Genomic DNA, 6,038 nt, shown 5'->3' on the forward strand with positions numbered 1-6,038 from the left:
GGAAGGCCCTTATTATGAATAACCCTCTAGGCTTATTTCAACGTAGTTACTTTTCCCATCCCCTGCCGGAAACACAAGGGGAATTTTCTCCAGTTTTCACCATGAGAACTTTAGTGGGGTTCCTGAAAGTAAAACCTATAGAAGTATGGGGGCTGCTCTGAATGTCTACTCTGCTATAGGCTGAGTGTTTGCATTACCAAGTCAGTAGCCTGGGCTAACATTATCCATCTCTCAAGGTCATTTAAGGATGGATGACACAGCGCCTGCAGCAGTAGGCCCCTCAGTGTTTGGTGGCTATTATGACTCAGGAGACCAAGAATGGTGCCTGTGAGCAGCTGCAATGCAAAGAGTGAAGTGAAAGTTTGCCTGTGGGCTCAAGAGTATGGGGTGAAAAGACAGAAGAAACCACTGTCCACAGTCCAGGGGAAACTTGTCAGGGAGAGGAAGGGCCAGCAGGGCTAAGAGGAGCAGCAGCAGGGTTTGGGGAAAGGTTTTTCCAGCTTCAAAGACACGGCCATGTGAAGAGCAAGAAGCTGAATGCAAAAGCGAGGCAGAGGTGCAGAGGATCGAAGAAGGTGAGTCCTGGGACAAAGAGAGAGGAGAAGGCTTTGAGAATACAGGAAGAATTTAGGGGAGTCCCTGGAAGGAGAAACTGGCAAACATGACGGTGTGTGGAGGTTCCAGTGTGCAGCAGTGCACGATGGGAAAGTCCTCACTTAGGAAAGGCAGTTTAGGCTCCCTGGGCCCCCACTTACCCATCTGTAAAATGGGGTCAGCCTCGCCTGTTTACTGCTCAGAATGCCACTGAGGAGGTGAGCAGAAGTCTCTTGTTAGAACATATAGAATTATGAAGTCTCAGAGATTGATGTCAAACAGAACTCATAGGTGAAATGTTTTTTCCCCCCACTGGCTTCTTTCTCTGAAAAGTTTAGAGGAAATTATTTTCAAGTGCTTTGATCTTCTTGGCAGAAAGACACCAAATAAATTCGAGATGTTATGGTACGTCAGTGTCTCTGCTTGGGAACTGAGGGTGACCGATTTTATTCAATAGCTAGTGACAACCTTTCAGAGTTGCTTAAACCACTTAAGCCCCACCCAAGTCCTAGCCCCCAAGGCCACTATCCTCTGAGCCTTTCTCATGTAACCATCCTGAAATAGGGCTGTGAAGGTGATTTTTAAGGCCGACACCTTGTTTATGTGGCCAAGACTCCTTGGTGGGTAGCAGGGTGTCCAAGTCTGTGACTTGGGTGTAAGACGCCACACGGCCACTCAGCCTCCCTGAACGCATTGCTATGGAACTGTGATGACACTAGCCACTGCTGCCATTCATGGGGTGGTGGGCGCTGCCAGAGCCTGCAGTGGGGCTAACAGGGGATGAGTAGCTTGCCTGGGTCACAGAGCCACAGTCAGAGTCGGGCTTCAGACTGTCTGTGCCAGGCCTGCGTTCCTTCCTACTCTGGTGATCTCATTATCTCATGTGCAACAACCCCCCTCCGAGTTGTCAGGAAGAACATGTGTGTCTCAGCCATGTGAAAGGATAGGAAGGTTCTTTACCAATGTGTTTGGCCTCTCTTTTTACAGTCATTTTCTAATTTAAATGCCTGCACACTTGTCATGATCTAATTGGGTTGCTTTCCCTTTGGGTTTCTCCCTGGGCTGGAGGCCTGCTGTTCTTGCCTGCCAGGAGGTCAGAGGTGAGCCTGGGACTTGCAGAGCTCTCTTCCAGCTGTGAGTTCTACAGTTTTCCTTCTGAATCAACATCCTCTGCCCCAGAGGTGCCAGTGGAAAAGTCCAAGGGTTTCTGGGACTCTCTCCCAAGTGCATCAGGGACTCCCAGGTGACTCAGTGGTAAAGAACCCACCTGCCAGTGCAGGAGACACGAGAGATGTGGGTTCGATCCCTGGGTTGGGAAGATCCCCTGGTGTAGGAAATGGCAACCTGCTCCAGTATTCTTGCCTGGAATATTCCATGGACGGAGGAGCCTGGTGCACATGGGGTCGCAGAGTCAGACATGACTGAGTGACTGAGCATGCACACACGCACCCAAGTGCACAGGGTCCCATTCCTTCTACTGCCCATTCACTTGCATGGACCCCAGCCTTGCTGCCTTGAACAGCCCACGCCCTGGGTCTGCTGTGATGTTTCACCTCCTCTCCCCGCCACCCTTCCCAACACATCCACTGTCTGTGATGGACCCAGTGCCCACTTCCACTGTTGAACCAGCCTGTCATGCTGTGGATGCCGGTGTAAGAGTGAGACCCAGATGGTAGGTGAGGGCTGTATTCGTTTGCTGACACACAGGTACCACAGGCAGCGGCAGAGGGGTGGAGGAGGGTGATTAAACAACAACATACACTTATTTCCTCACATTTCTAGAGGCTGAAGGTCCAAGTTCAAGGTGCCAGTGGGGTTGTTTCTTCTGAGGTCTCTCTCCAGGTCTTGCGGATGGCCATCTTCTCCCTGTTTCTCCACATGGTCTTCCTTCTATATACATCTGGGTCCAAACTTCCTCTTCTTATAAGAAGTCCAGCCACACTGGATTCAGGCCCACCCCGCTGACCCTGTTCTACCTTAATTACCTCCCCAAAGAACAGGCACACTACATTTGAGGTTAGAAGTTCAGCAAAGGAATTTGGGGGAATACAATTCAGCCCATAGAGGGCCAAGGGGATATTTTAGAGGGGTCTCCAAAGTCAGAATCCTGTACCAGTGAGGGCGGGGGTAGCAGGGAGGAAGGGGGACAGAAAGGGTCCCTGACATCCTGCCACGTCTGTCGTGCCTCACTCTGGTGGTCACTGGTGCTCAGCTCTTTCTCTCCTCATAGAAAGGTGGGCCTTGAACACTCCCAAGGGCCCCAGAAGAGCTGGACTCTGCTTTTGGTTGTTTGGGGAGAGCAAAGATCCTGGGAGTGACTCAGCTGCCTGCTGTCACAATCTAATGCTGTGTCTCTCTTCTGTGTCCCTTCTGTCCCCACCGTGGTCTCCCTAGCTGGTCATTTGTCCCCATCTCTGTGGCAGGATTAAGAACCATCCCCCGCTTCATGCCTGCAAAGTCCCCTCAACTTGAGTCAGGGGAGTTTCTCCGCTTACCATCTCTGGGCTTCCGTTTCCTTGGCTGTGGAATGGGGAGGCTGGGAGGGACTCCAGGGAGAGAGCCCTGTGGGGCCCCAGGCCCATATGAGTCCTCAAAACAGGACTGTCCATCCTGTCCTGATCTGTCAGACTCCAAGAGGGAAAGAGAGGTGCTTCGTCATCAGTCCCTGTAGCTGCTCCACTTTCCTCCAACATTGGATTTTGGTGTGCCATGATCTTGGTTCCAGGGACCATCAGTTAGCATGTATGGCTTGCTGATCACCACATCTGTTTACCAGACCATCTCCTCACTGTCATTCATATATTAATGTGCCTGGTAAGTTTTAGTTGAATTGTGTTTTTCTATACTCAGTCTACCAGGTTTGTAGTTTACAGAGTATCTTTATCTATTCAACTTTTAAAATTTTGTAAAAAATTACTGGTTCAGTTGCAGCGCAGAAAGGAGCCAGGGGTAGACTGATGGTGGGCAGAGCCTGGTGGTGCTCACATGGGAGGGCAAGCAAGGGGTGTAGGCGGCACCCCTCAGCTAGGCCATGCCTCTTCCTTCAGATTGTAAGCAGCCTGGCTTTAGATGTAGATTGTGAACAGATGGGTGCATGTAAAGCTCCTTAGAGAATTGGAAAGTCCAGGTGGTCCTGGGAAGCCAGCCCCCTCTCCCCCACGATACCTCCATCCCACCTTCTCCCCCAGGAGCCCTAAGAGTGACTGACAATGGCCTGGGGTCAACAGGCTCCCCTGGGAGAGGAAGAGGTGCTCTGAGAGGGGCTTTGTCTGGAAATTCTCTTTCCTCCATGATTTACTAGCAAGACCAAATTTAAATAGCCTCCAAGCCAAGGAGCTGGAGTCTGATCTAATTGTCACGACGGTCAGTCCAGTGGTGACTTTGAACTGTCACAGGACTGCCCTCTTGCAGGAAAGCCTGTCACACTACGGAGGAGTGAGGTACGACCTATATGGGCCCCAGGAGGGGGATTGGGAAATAGTAGGAGGAAATTACTGACTTTTCTGGAGTCAGAGGTATCAAGGTGTGGAATAAGCTGCCTAGGGAATTGATGAGCTCCTCATCAGTAGAGGAGTCCAAAGAGACAACAGGGAGGTAAGGGGAGGTGGCTGTTGGAGAGGAGATTCAGGCATGGATATGTGTGTGTAAGTTCAGTTCAGTCACTCAGTCGTGTCCGACTCTGAGACCCCATGGACTACAGCATACCAGGCCTCCCTGTCCATCACCAACTCCCGGAGTCCACCCAAACTCATGTCCATCCAGTCGGTGATGCCATCCAACCATCTCACCCTCTGTTGTCCCCTTCTCCTGCCTTCAATCTTTCCCAGTGTCAGGGCTTTTCCAGTGAGTCAGTTCTTTGCATCAGGTGGCCAAAGTATTGGAGTTTCAGCTTCAGCATCAGTCCTTCCAATGAATATGCAGGTCTGATTTCCTTTAGAATGGACTGGTTGGATCTCCTTGCAGTCCAAGGGACTCTCAAGTCTTCTCCAACACCACAGTTCAAAAGCATCGATTCTTCTGTGCTCAGCTTTCTTTATAGTCCAACTCTCACATCCATACATGACTACTGGAAAAACCATAGCTTTGACTAGATGGACCTTTGTTGGCAAAGTAATGTCTCTGCTTTTTAATATGCTGTCTAGGTTGGTCATAACTTTTCTTCCAAGGAGCAAATGTCTTTTAATTTCATGGCTGCAGTCACTTTTGATTTTGGAGCCCCCCAAAAATAAAGTCTGTGATTTTGGAGCCCCCAAAAACAAAGACTGCCACTGTTTCCACTGTTTGCCCATCTATTTGCCATGAAGTGATGGGACCACATGCCATGATCTTAGTTTTCTGAATGTTGAGTTTTAAGGCAACTTTTTCACTCTCCTCTTTCACTTTCAAAACTGGCTGGTTATTGCCATTACTCCCAAACCTGTAAGTCTTGATTCCATGAAAGGGCTTGAAAAAAACTCATTTTATCTCAAGTGTGCTAACTAACTCTGCTGTCTCTTAAGCCTTGGGGTGGCATCTGGGTCCAATCTGATGGCTGTCTCCTGTTCTTTGCTGCTGTTTCTATCGAAAAGTTGCAGGTAAGTCATGCTATTATTAATAGCAGAGTTGGGGTTTCAATTCTCTAGGTGTATGAGTGAGATCTGATGAAAGGGAGGAGAGTGAGTTCTGACTCTGTGTGCGAACTGTAAACTGGGCAAACGTCAAAGTAACAAGGCTTGGAGAGACATGTGTTAGGCAAAGGGGTTTAGTATTATTTGGACTGAATGTCAATCCTTTCTCTCTACAGTATTCATTGGCATCTGGTATCTGACCCTCTGCCTTCTACCCTGAGGACCCTGCTTCCGTTGAAGTTGATAGACCAGAGAGGGTGTCCAGAATGACTCACATGGCTAGGGTGGAGTGGGGACCGATCAGAACTTAGCAAATGCCCAGGGACAGGCACTCTGCCAATTCTCTACAGGTCACTCAGAGACTCTGAAATTCACATCTGTTTCTGTCCTGGATTAAGCTACATTTAATTTTCTCTGGGAGCCATTTCTTGGAATCTTCTACAGGTTGGGGATTTGGAACTGACTCTATATTCTCATCAAACAGTTTAGCCAATAATGAAAAGAGCTATTATCAGCTGGGATATAAACATTGAGGATGAAGTCCAATTTTTTCCCCCATTGGGAAAACATATTACAAAATTTGAGAAAATATTTTATTGAGTATTTAGAATTACAAAACTAACATTCTTGTTGGAACATATTCCTCTACTCAAGTCCTTTTCTCATTTGTGAATCAAGATTTTGTTGTTTAGTTTTCTATATATTCTGGTATTGATCTCTTCATCAGATATGATCTGCAAATATTTTTCTCAATCTGTGTTGTCTCATTATCTCATTATATATATATATATATATATATATATATATATATATATATATATCCAGCCCAGTATTCTT

Source organism: Bos indicus, chromosome 11 (genome assembly GCF_029378745.1).
Source record: "Bos indicus isolate NIAB-ARS_2022 breed Sahiwal x Tharparkar chromosome 11, NIAB-ARS_B.indTharparkar_mat_pri_1.0, whole genome shotgun sequence".
Taxonomy (NCBI): domain Eukaryota; kingdom Metazoa; phylum Chordata; class Mammalia; order Artiodactyla; family Bovidae; genus Bos; species Bos indicus.